Source organism: Monodelphis domestica, chromosome 1, assembly GCF_027887165.1.
Source record: "Monodelphis domestica isolate mMonDom1 chromosome 1, mMonDom1.pri, whole genome shotgun sequence".
Lineage (NCBI taxonomy): Eukaryota > Metazoa > Chordata > Mammalia > Didelphimorphia > Didelphidae > Monodelphis > Monodelphis domestica.
In genome coordinates, this window is record NC_077227.1 from 458724889 (window position 1) to 458738455 (window position 13567).

The 13567-nt window shown below is 37.9% G+C and overlaps 1 protein-coding gene across 4 annotated transcripts in view; it reads left to right on the top strand.

The window, feature by feature from the left end:
• KIF12 (kinesin family member 12) overlaps positions 1–13567 on the top strand; it is a 29147-nt gene that overhangs the window by 11713 nt on the left and 3867 nt on the right. The window lies entirely within an intron of this gene.

The window sequence follows — 13567 nt, forward strand, 5'->3', positions numbered from 1 at the left end:
AGTGTTTAATAGAATAGAAGATTCTTGATACATAGTAGACAGTTAATAAATGTTTATTGAATGATTGTAGAATGTAAAAGCTATATGAAACCTCAGCTTGTGTGTTTAGTCATTTTTTAGTTGTATCCAGGCTTTGTGACCTCATTTGGGGTTTTCTTGGCAGAAATTCTGGAGCAATTTGCCATTTCCTCCTCCAACTCATTTTACAGATGAGGAAACTAAGGCCAAAGGAGTTAAGTGGCATGCCCAGGCTCACACAGCTAGGAAGTGTCTGAAACCAGATTTGAACTCAGGAAGAGGAGTCTTTCTGACTCCAGACTTGGCACTCTATCCATTCAGATTCCCAATCCTACCCAAAGCAAAAATTCTCTACAATTTCCCTAACAAGTGATTCAACAGCCTCTGCTAAAACAATCAGATCCAAGACTACTGGTATGATTCAACATTCAGCCCGTATCTTCAGTCGTAGGAGACTCACTATCTCCTGAGGCAGCTTATCCCACTCATGGATACTTAATTGTTAGGCAGCTCTTCCTGCCATTGAGACAAAATCCACTTCTGCATCTTTTGTCTAATGTGGCTAGGCAGAATCTGTCTAAACCTTCCATACGCAAGTCCTTCTTCATCTTTAAAAGGAGGGAGTTGCTGTTGAACCCAGAATGCAGATCCAAAGCACGCTCTTTTTCACTTCATTTTATTTGCCTTTTTACTTGGGGGTTCTGGTTTTATCTGAGTATTCTCTCACAATATTGACCAACAGGGAAGTATATCTTGCACGATATAGAAGTACAACCCAGATCAAACTGCTTACCATCTCTCAGGGGAGAGAGGGAGACAATTTGGATGTGGAGTTCAGAAAACATGTTGAAAAGTATTATTGCATGTAATTGGGGGGGATAGAGTAAAATAAAATGAGGGAGTTAACCTGGATAACCTCTAAACTCTTTCCTAGTTCCATGTGCTCCTTATGACCCCAAAGTCCTCATTTTCAGACTAACACATGGGATGACAACACTTCCATCTAGAAGGATGATCGAAGTAACTGAAACCCCAGACTTTGTCCCAAGTCACACAGATGATGAATAGCAGAGCCAAGATTAAACTCAAGGTCTCCATGTCCAAATCTCATGTTCTTCCTATTAGAAAATTTGCCTCATATTACATGGTTTTGAATCCCTTCACCATCCTTGCCACCTTTCTGTAGATGTACTCCAGTTAATGGCCTTCTAAGAGTGTGGTACCCAGAAATGAATGTAACTGCAGCTGGGGTCTGGTCAGAGTACAGGAAGGCTCTTGCATCCTGGATGCTGAGATGGGCCACATCCCATTCTTTTTTTAAAGTAATATTTTATTTTTCCCCTAATACATCTAAAAACAATTTTAATATTCATTTTTTAAAGTTTTGAGTTCCAAATTGTCTCCCTTCTTTTGACCTTCCCTTCCTTTCCTTTCCTTCGTTCCCCTCTCTCCTCCCTGAGACAGTAAGCAATCTGAGATCGGTTTTTACAGCCATGTTGCATTCTTGACTCAAACAGAATTGTTAGCAGGTAAAACAAAACTACTAAAATCTCTCTTTTCTTAGAGGTGGCTAATGATCAGTAGGTCTAGAATCAAGAAAACCTGAGTTCAGATTTAGCCAATACTAGCTGTGTGACTCCAGCTGGGCAATTAATTTAACATTTGTCTGACTCAGTTTCCTCAACTATAAAAATAGGGATATTAATGACACCTATTTCCCAGGGTGGTGTGAGATTCAAATGAGATAATAATTGCAAAGTGCTTAGCAGTGCCTGGCACATTCATGGGCACTTAATAAAGGTATATTTCTTTCCTTCTTTTCACATCAACTGTAGCCTAGTGTAAATATATGCAATGGATATTTTAACCTCAGTATAGACTTCATATTTTATCACCCATTGCATTTCATCTTATTAGCGTCAACCTACCATTCTAGCCTCTCAACTTTTTTGAATCTTAATTTTATTTCCCAAGTTGTCAGTCCTTCCCCACTTCATGATGCACACAGATGGAGTAAGCATGACATCTTCAGCTAGACCAACATTTTATCAATAAATTTGGAAACAACACAGGATGAAGGTCATGTGATACGTCACTACATTCCAGGGTGACCTTTCTCTTTCAACACTCAAATCCAAATCTATTTTACCCCTAATAATGTCTCAACCTGCCAGCTCTAAATCCACCCAATTGAACCTTCATCCAATCCACAACTCTGTCTTGTCACAAGAGAACTGCACGAACCTTTCTTTATTAAATGACTACAGGAATCCAGGCATGTAATTCTACCGTGTTTCCTTGATATATCCAGTGTAGAAATTCTGTTTAAAAAGAAAAAGTTGGAATTGTGTGTGTGTGTGTGTGTGTGTGTGTGTGTGTGTGTGTGTGTGTATGCATTTTAAGGTTCTAAGAGGAGCAGTTCGATGGCTCAGTAGCTCCAGACCTGGAGACAAGGTCATTGATTCAAATCTGGCCTCAGACACTTCCTAGTTGTGTGACTCTGGGCAAGTCACTTAACCCCAATTTCCTAGCCCTTACTACTCTTCTGTACTAAGTATTGATTCTAATATAGAAAGTAAAGGGTTTTTTTTTTAATTCTTACAAGAAATTTAACCAAAAAACCCCACAATATCAATAATTAACACCCCCCTGAAAAATACTGTAAGTTGACTGCACCAACGTATTAATCTGCTATTCCTTCTGTGTTCCCTTCTGATCTCTATCCATTCATATCTCTACTCTGTTTATTATGCTATCTGCAAGTGTTTTAGTTTTTCATCTTGCAGTGTTTCATATTACTTTCTGCATTTGCATATTTCTCCTAAATCACTCTTTTCTCTAAAAAATACTATTTGTCATCAGATAGTTCTCTAGGAGTGTGAGGGGCAGGGATTCATGGTTAATAGTACTGTATTCATTTATAGCGTAATTTATTCAATCTTTCTTTAACCACTAGTCACTTGGATTCTATCCAGTTTTTTAAAAATGTTCAGATAATAATACTACTAGAGAATTTTTGGACTTCTAATAACTTTTTCCTGCTGCATAATTTTTATCTATGTCTCTCCAGAAATCCTCTGACCAAGATTTGATCCCAAACTTTTCTCTACTTCCTTTATAGTTCTATGTGTGTGCATACATATTCTTTTTATTACACCCTTGAAGCATTTTTCAAGCCATTGAATATCTGGGTCAAAGAGTATAATCAATCATTGGTGTAACTCTCATTGCGTGCGTTCAGATTGCTCTGCAAAATTCTGCATCCCTTTGCAATGCCCTCAGTAGTGTCATAATGTACAAGTTGCCCCTCAGCTCTACTAGCACTGAATTCTGGACCTTAAATTTTTTTTCCCAACCTAAAGTCAGTAACTGAAATGTTTACTTAAAAACCCTCTACAAATCTGAGTTGAACATTTTTATCTTTCTGATTATTTTAAATAAGTTTTCTTTTTATTTTATTTTAATATTTATTTAGTATATGTCTGTTCTTTTCCTCATATCAGCATAATAGCCCATGTACTTCTACCCCTCTCCAAGATCTATCTGATATGACAAATGATAAAAATAAAATCTTACTTTGCATCTTAGAATCAATCATGCATATTGGTTCCAAGGCAGAAGAATAGTAACAGTTAGGCAATGGGGATTAAGCGATTTGCCCAGGGTCGCACAGCTGAGAAGTTTCTGAGGTTAAATTTGAACCCAGAACCTCCTATCTCTAGGTCTGGCTCTCAATGCACTGAGTCACCCAGCTGTCCCCAAATTGCATTTTTTAGAGAAGGGAATAAAAAAGTCAGCACAGGGGGCAGCTGGGTGGCTCAGTGGATTGAGAGCCAGATCTAGAGATAGGAGGTTCTGGGTTCAAATCTAACCTCATAAACTTCCCAGCTATGTGACCCTGGGCAAATTGCTTAATCCCCATTGCCTAACTGTTACTATTCTTCTGCCTTGGAACCAATACACAGTATTGACCCTAAGACAGAAGGTATGGATTAAAAAAAAAAGTCAGCACAACTGATCAATATATTGAAAAAGTATGAAACCAAGTGCAATGCACAACACTCATGGAATTCCTACCTCCACAAAGGAATATTATGAGTATGTTCATATATCTCTTTATTTAAGTTCCACTTGGACTTTATAATTTTGTTATATTTACTTTTTTAAAAACTGTTACTTTCCATCTTATGATCAATACCGTGCGTTGGTTCTAAGACAAAAGAGTGGTAAGCGTTAGGCAATGGGGGTTAAGTGACTTGCCCAGGGTCACATAGCTGGGAAGTGTCTGAGGTCACATTTGAACCCAAGACCTGGGCATGGCTCTTTCTTTTAATTTACATTGTTGTAGTTACTATGTATGTTGTTTTCTTGGCTTAACTTCATTCTGCATCCATTCACATAGACTTCACTTGTTTCTCTATACTTGTCACACACATTATTTTCATGATCTCTTTTTTGTAAAAGTTCCATGAGGTACAAAGAAATGTACAGATATATGTATGTACAAATATAGATGTGTGTGTCGAGATGTGTATATGCCATCCCATTGGGGAAATGCCATAAGTCTGTCTTCTTGAAGCTCAGATAATCTTTCATTATGGATCTGCAGTTGCTAATCAGTGCCCATTGCAGCCAGCGCCAGCAAAGAATCCCCGAGATCTCTTTCAGATCAGTTGCCAACCCCCTTACTGTCTCTGGGCTGAGAACTCTTAAAACTGCTGTGGCTGCCACTGTTGCCACTACTGTGTGTGCGTGCTCTGGAAAGACTTTCATTCCTGTGTCGCAGATCTCTCCTGCTGACCTCCCAGCTTTTCTTGGGCAAGAAAAATGTCTTGTCCTGACTTTTTTGCTGGCTCTGACACTCCAAAATTTGATTTGAGGGGCTATTTTAAAGCTGTTTGGAGGGGAATGTTGAGAGTGCAGTTGGGTTGCCATCTCTGCTAAATTTCATTTCTTGTGCCCCTTTGCAAAAGGATTGCTCTCATTCTCTTCATTATCTTATTAATTTGTTTACTTTAGACTCTTGTTATCTAGTTCATGGCCCCAGAATCATCTGCTCTCTCTCTTTTCTCTACAGTCTTCACACAATCAAAACTTCCAAGATATCCATTCAAGTCTCTTTTGATGCTGTCATTCAGTCATTTTAATCATGCCCATCTCTTTATCATGCCATTTGGGTTTCTTTGTTGTTTTGTTTTTGTTTTGGCAAAGACAATGGAGTGGTTTGCTATTCCTTCTCCAACTCATTTTACAGATTAGGAAATTGAAGCCAGCAGAGTTAAGTGATTTTTATGAAGCTAGATCTGGACTCAGGAAGAGTCTTCCTGAGTCCAGGTCTGACACTCTATCCACTATGCCACCTAGGTATCTTATTCTAGGTTCTACTTTCTAGGTTCTTTTCAGGATACACCATGGATCCCCTTTTCTAGTGGGCTTCACTCTCAGAATAATGCCACGTATTACAAATATCAGGGAAGACACTGCCACATAGTAGGGCACCTCCCCAACCATTGATCTATACTCTCTCTTGTTTTCCTTGTTTTTCCTATATTTTCCTAGAAATCTCCCTATGTCTCTTTCCCTAGGGTTTCTAATTCCACCCTTCCCGGGACAAGTAGGTTTTTTCAAGCATCAAATTCCTCAAGCCTCATCTAGTGCAGGTCCTTGTCTCCCTCCTGAGCCAACTCTTCATTCATAGCAACATTCATCAGTGAACCTTCTTATAATAAGGACTCTTTCATCCCCTCAGATTGCCTAGATAGATTTACCTGGGTGGCATCCTGAGCTCCAGAACACATTATTCTATTCTTTTCTCCTTTTTCTGGTAGATGCAGAAGAGTCTGGCACTATTCAAATGCCCTTTCCTTGATTTGAAAGGTATTTCTCCTGATGGCTTGCTGAACTTCTTGTTTCTGATTTGAATTGCTAAATTTAACCGCTTATGTTTCTTTTCTTTTTTTTTTAAACCCATTTCTGGACCTGGCTCTCCATCCATTGAGCCATCCAGCTGCCCCCACCACTAAGCTTCTTAAAGAATGCAGCTTTGGGTTTTTCTGGAGGCAATCTGTGAATTTCATTTTCCATGTTCAAGAATTCTGGACAGTTTGATTCTGTTATTTCCTTCATTATGATGTTAAGGTTTTTTGTCCTGTCATGTTCTTCTAGGGGATATATGATCCTTAAGTTGTCTCTAAACATCCTATTTCCAAGATCAGAATGTTTTGCTACCATAGTGAACATGTTTTCTTTTGATATTATTATTTTTGCTTCTCTTCTTTTAGATTATTCTTCATTTATATATTTCTTATTCATTTCTTTGGTGAGGATTAGAGATTCAAGTTTTTATAACCTGCTTTTTATTTTTGCTTTGCAACACAAATTCTGCTCTCTCATTAGCTTTTTTTAAACCCTTACCAAGGGTTTAAACCAAGACAGAAGTCTTGGAGTCAATATTGGCTCCAAGGCAGAAGAGTGGTAAGGGCTAGGCAATGGGGGTTAAGTGACTTGCCCAGGGTCACACAGTTGGGAAGTGTCTGAGGCCAGATTTGAACCTAGGACCTCCTGTTTCTAGGCCTGGCTCTCCATCCACTGAGCTGCTCTCTCTCTCATTAGTTTTTAAAACCACTCACAGTAGCATGTTTTGGTTCCATGTTCTCCTCAAATTCTAGAGGGCCCTTTGTCCCATTTAGTGTTGGATCATTTTACTTTATTTTTCCACTAATTATTTATAGGTGCTTGAACTCATATACTAGATCCAAACACCCTATTTCTTTCTGTTGTTAATGGTTTTTCCTATTGGTTTATTTGTTTTTGTTCAACGTCTTTGTATTTCCTTCTTCCTGAAATCTTTGCTCTTTTGGCCATTTTCCTCCTTGTTTTCCTTATCATTCACTTCCCAACTCCCTCCTCTCTGATTGTTGTTTCCTTGGGGGTAGCATCTCAAAGTATCTCAGATTCCTCACACATGGGCAATTTGCAGGTCACCACCCTAGATCTCTGCTTGAACTTACCTTTGGGTGGTCAGGACTGCCTATAGCTGGGTGCTGTGCTCTCTCCCTCAGGTATGAGAGAGTGCCTCACAGTACCCTGCACACATAGTGTCCTGTTCTGGTGACCTGTTCCACTCCCTCTGTTTTTCAGTTCTCGGGCCCAGCACCACCAGTTCAGAGGCTGTTTTCCCTGGTGCTGGCAGATCAGTGCTTGGCAGCACTGGTGCTTCTGTGCTGCAGCCCCCTCAGGGCTCTTACTCCCAAGGAGCTGTGCAGGAGCTGACTGCTGAGGACAAAGCAAACTCCTACAGCCTGAAGCCAGGATTTCCACAGCATTAGAAATCTGGCTTGGGATGGCTTTCCTCAATGGCCCTCCAACCCCTATTCCATTCTTCAAATGGACTTTCACGTCATCTCTACTTTTTCGAATTCCTTATTCCCCTGAGCTCAAGTTACACGAAACTACATGAAACTTCTCTTCATTTGTCCCAACTACTAGTTCTTCCCCTAAAAGATTTACCTTGTAATTTATTTCGTATATTTCTGAAATAGGCCTATTTATGAACATGTGAGATCCTTGAGGGCAGAAACTGTTTTCACTTTGTATTTCCAGTGACTAGCAGTGCCTTGCACAGAGCAGGCACTTAATAGAATTGCTTGTTTCATTTCTTGGGCTTTTAGTTGGTTCTTCCTTCTTTTCATCTTCTTCAATATGAAACAATATTCAAAACTATAATATAAAAAGTTAATTATTTCCCCAATTTTCCTTTTCTAGCCCCTTCTGCTATGTTTGTTGGTTTCATTATTGAACTATGTTAATGTGTGTGTAGCCTACCCAGGTTAGCATTATTCTCTTTTGGAGGCATAGTTCCAAATTGCTTTCCAGAGCAGCTGGCCCATTCACAGCTCCACAAATAGTGTATCAAAGTCTTTGTTTTCCTGAAGGCCCTTTAATGTTTATCATTTCCCTTTTTTAGTCAACTTTGCTAATCTAATAGGCATGAGGTAGGACCTTGGAGTTGTTTTATTTTGCATCTCTATAATTATTAGTGATGTGTAGCTTTTATATGTATACAGATAGTTCAGATTTCTTCCTTTAAGAATTAATTGCTCATATCCTTTGATCACTAAATGGCTCTTATTCTTATAAATTTAAATCTATTCCACACACATAAATATTGTGTGTTAACTGGGGGAAATCTTTGCAGCATATTTCTCTGATAAAGATTTCATGACATAATGTGAAAAATCTATCCATGGCCTGATAAATGCATCACTACATGCTAGCTACGTGTATTTACCCTGGCCCTTCACTTTGCTTGGCATGATGTGGCATTAAAAAAACCTTCCAAAAGTTCTTCAGAAAAAGATGTCAGGAGAAGATGGAACAAGCAGAGAAACTGTACTTGTACTTGCACAGGAGAGAAGGAAATAAGTCTCCAAATGACATGAGGAAAACCAGGAATGAGTGAATGGGCAGATTCCCTTGATGCTCTGGCCTCCAGTCTGGAAATAAAGAAATTTATTAAGCAGTCCATGTTGGACTTACACTGAGTGGCAATGCAGAAAGCGGATCCAAATCTCTGTCACTTTTTGTAGTCTCTGATAGACAACAATGTCTAATGACATGGATCATGTCACTAACTTAAAGCACCTAGCATCGCCATCTTTTAAGACTGGAGAGTACATGTTTGATAAGCACATCTAGAAAGCTGCAAAATCCCACTCTGAGATCCTAAGGCACTGGATCCTGGAACAAAGATCATGGAAAATTGGTGAGCAACATCCCTGGAGCTCTTCCCTCTCGATATGAAGAATAAATTATTTGGCTTTCCAAAAAATTGGCATGGATCTGCAATCTTTCAGAGAAATATGCTACAAATATTTCCCCCAGTTAACTGTTTTCCCTTCTAATCCTAGATTCACTGGCTTTATTTATGAGAAACTTTTAAAATTTTATATAGTTGAAACTATCTGCTGTGATCCTCTCTGTTATTTGCTCAGGAACATTTCCATTGTCCATAGCTCTAAAAAGTAATTTCTTCCTTGCTCCTCTAATTTGTTTTTAATGTAACCTTTAATATTTAAGTTACATATTCATTTGGAGCTCTGTAGATGGCGTGAGGTATGGGACCAAATTTAATTTCTGCCAGTTCAATTTCTGGTTTCCTCAGCAATTTTTGTCAAATAGTGAATCATTATTCCAGGAGCTATGATTTGGGGATGTATCAGACACCAGGCTATCAGGTTTATTTGCTTCTATATGTTATGTTCCTAATCTATTCCACTAGTTAGTTCCTCTACTTCTTAATCAATACCAAATTGTTTTGATGATTATCACATTGAATTATAGTTTTGAGATATGGTACTTCTATGCCTTCTTCCAACTTTTTTCATTTTTTCTCTTGATATTCTTGACATTTTGTTCCTCTAGATAATTTTTATTATTATTTTTGTTCTTCTATAAAATAATCCCTTGGTATGTTGATTGGCAGGCACTAAATAAGTAAATTAATTTAGGTAATATTCTTATTTTATTACAGTAGTTCAATCTACCCATAAATGATGAATATTTCTCAGTTATTTAGGTCTGTGAAGTTATCTTCCTATAAGCTCAGGTCTGACCATGTCATTCACCCTTTCAATAAATTCCAGTGGCTCCCTATTGCCTCTGGGATCAATTATAAAATCCTCTGCCAAAGTTTTAGACCTTGATAACTGGGACAAACCAACAGAGTCAACAGAAAGAACAAAGCTTCACAGAGAGATTTAGGCAAAAAAATGATAAATTGCATGTGGAACATATCAAATTTGTGACGTTACAGATGATGTCTAGCCAATAGCTGAAGGTACCATGGATCAGAGCTCCATGGAGAAATCAAGGATGGGGAGATAAATTTAGAATCTCTTCTGCACAAATATGTAATGAAACTTTAGGAGGTTGCGAAATTGCCAAAGGAAAATAAATAGAAAAGAAAAAAGGCCAAAGAATTGGGGGAAAATGAAACCATATATTTCTTTTTGTATTATAATCCAGGCTTCTCTAAATCATATATTAGAGCATTCCTTTACCTGTTTTGTTTATTGGTTTATCACATACTAACTTTTAGAATACTATATTAAGTCCTAATTCTAGGATCTTTCTGTTATACTGATTTTCTTTCTCTCTTTGGTTTCCCTTTTCATCTCTCTCTTTCTCCTATCCCTCTTCCTCTTTCTCTCTGCCTTCTATCTTCATTTCTCTCTTCCTGTCTGAGTGTCTCTGTTTCTTTGTCTTTCTCAGACATGCTCATGCACACAAATAAGCATACACACTTTTTCAACAAACAGAAGAAAGGTTGGTAATTACTGTCAAATGGAATCTAAAGGAAATGAAAAGCTGATGAGGTAGAATTTGCCTTTCAAAGGTTCTTGAAATTGTTGCCCATCTATTTATCCATATACACTTTATTGTCTTTTTCCAGTTCTAGAAAAAGATACCAAGATATTGAACTCAATCTGTAGATTAATTTGGAAAGGATTAAGATGTTTATTAGTCATCTATCTTAATAGCAATGCAGAAAAAATATCTCTGCTAAATTTTCTTATTTCTCCAATGATAGTTTTGTAATTGTCTTTAAAAAAAATCTCACATGCCTAAAGATGGGAGGTCCTGAGTTCAAATATGACCTCAGGTACTTCCTAGCTCAGTGACCTTGGGCAAGTCACTTAACCCCAGTGGTTTAGCTCTTACCACTCTTATGTCTTGGAACCAATAATTAGTATTAATTCCATGACAGAACATAAGCATTTTTTAAACTCATATGTTATATTGTCAAGTTAATATGCAAATATTTTGTTTTCTTGTATTTGTTGTCAATAGTGTGTTGCATATATTGTTTCATCTCTTATTTTTAACATAAAATAATATACATGGTCTTTGTGATTTTATATCTGAGGCAACATGGTAGACAGTATTGGATTGTAGTCATGATACTGAGTTTGAATACTACCCCTTCTATGAGTTAGGTGATTCTAGGTGCGGAATACTTAATCCCTCAAATCCTCAATTTACTCATCCAAAAGATGGGGACAATTTTATCTGTATTACCTGTCTCACTGGAGGAAAACACTGCAGATCTTAAGCACAATATAAATGTGAGTTGTTATCTTTGAACATTCTGTCTCAATTTGGATTGATTAGTATGAATTCTCTAATTAAAGATAATCAATCTTAGTTGAACAAGATGAATAATGCTAAAATGCATTGTTCTTGCTCATGCTGAAGTATCTCGATGTCTGTCCTGTCAGCCCATCTGTGAGGCTCTGCATGATGATTAGTGGACGTGTACCAGGGGCAGTGTAGATCTAGTTAGATAGAAAGTCATCATTCTGATGGGCTTGAACTGGGGCTACCTTGGAATCTCAGACATTCTCTTGGATGAGAAGTGAGACTTCAGAGTTGCTCTGATTTGCATTTTTCTTCTTAGTGATTTAGACGTAACCTTCTATTATGGTTGTTGATAGTGTACAGTTTTCTTCTTGGAAAAATGTTTTATTCAGGGAGCAACCAAGTGGCTCAGTGGATAGAGTATTAGGCCTGGAGGCAGGATCTGGCTTCAAATCTGACCCCAGACACTTCCTAGCTGTGTGGCTCCAGGAAAATCATTTAACCCCCATTGCTTAGCTTTTATCTCTCTTTTGCCTTGAAATGGATACTTAGAAGCAATTTTAAGAAAGAGGATAAGAGTTTGGTGTTTTTTTTTTAAAGAAAATTATTTGCTCATTTCCTTGGTCATAACATATTTGTATTCATTCCATTTATACCCTAAAGATCATACTTTTATTAGAGATATTTGACACAAAATCTTTTTTTTTCAATTACTTGTTTCCCTTCTTGATTTCTTGGCTGCATTGATTTTGTCTGTGCAAGCATTTTTTCCTTTCATGTAGCCAAAATTGATTTCTCTTTTAAGGTCTCCTTTAATCCTTGTTTGATTAGGAATTTCCTTTTTAGCCATAATTACAAAAGGACTCGTGGAACTGCCATACACATAATTGAATGACCTAGCAAGGGGCTACCCTTGGTAAGATATAGCATTCCCAAACAGGAGAAGACTGTACCAGCACTGAAGGCATGAGGCCCCAGAAGGCCTATAGCTTCACAAATAACCTGTTAAAGCCAGAAAGACAGTGTCCATGAGCTGACCAGAGAATTTCTCAAGTGGGTTCACTATGCTGATCCATGGAGACTGACCCACTTTTACTTAGTTCCTGAGCTATATTCTTTTATCTTTTGTAAAGAGCCAACCGGGGCATGATGTTCTCAGTTGGGTAGGGCATTTTCATTCATTAAATGAGTCTACTGTCATTGTAAAATCCTGTATTTTCACCTTATTGGGCAGCTAACTCTTGCTGCAGGGCCACGTGTTTCTTCTTTTAAAAAAATATTTTATTTATTCAGTTACATGTAGAAAAATTTTATTTTTTAAGTTTATTTAATTAGTTAATTAACTTAGAATATTTTTCCATGGTCACATGATTCATGTTCTTTCCCTCCCCTCCACCCATCCTCCTCACATAGCCAACACACAATTCCACTGGGTTTTACATGTATCATTGATCAGGACCTATTTCCATACTGTTGGTATTCGCACTAGGGTGATCATTTAGAGTCTACATCCCCAGTCACATCTCCATCGAACCATGGGATCAAGCAATTGTTTTTCTTCTGTGTTGTAGAAACAATTTTTGATCATTCTTTTGTGACATTTAAAAATTCAGATTCTCTCCCTCCCTTTCACACCCCTCTCCAAGGCAATAAATAGTCTGATATATCTTATACAGGTGCTTTCACGCAATACACAACTCCATATTCCATGTCACAATAGAAGACACATATCACACATACAATAAAAAACTCATGAAGGAAATAAAATATGGCAGGCTTTGATCTGAAATCAGATTACAGCAGTTCTTTCTCTGGCTGGGGATAGCATTTTTCATCCTGAATCCCTTGTGAACCAAGTGATGCTTCTGTGAGTAACACCCAACAGGAGTTTAATAGGGCTAAATGGTAGTCCCAAAGTTAAAACACTCTTGATTCCATTAACAGGGAATACTTTAGGTCCAGAATGATGGAGCTGATAGTCCCACAGTCTTCTGACTTGTTTAGACAACATCTAGGCAGCTGAATTAAATTTGCCGTGCCACATGTGTACAGCTCTAATTGTTAAGGAGTTTATCCTTATTTAAAAGTATTATCTGGGGGAGGGGGCAGCTAGGTGACTCAGTGGATAAAAAGCCAAGGCCAAAGGCAGGAGGTCCCGAGTTCAAATCTGGCCTCAGACACTTCCTATCTCTGTGATCTTGGGCAAGGCACTTAAACCCCATTGCCTAGCCCTTATTGTTCTTCTACCTCAGAATCAATATACACTATCAATTCTAAGATGAAGATAAAGGTTACAAAGGAAAAAAGTATTATCTGTTTTAGGAGATAGTGGGTCTTCATCACTGTAAATCTTTAAGCAGAGGTTGAATGACCACTTATAAAATGTGTTGTGGAGATAATTCCTCTTTAG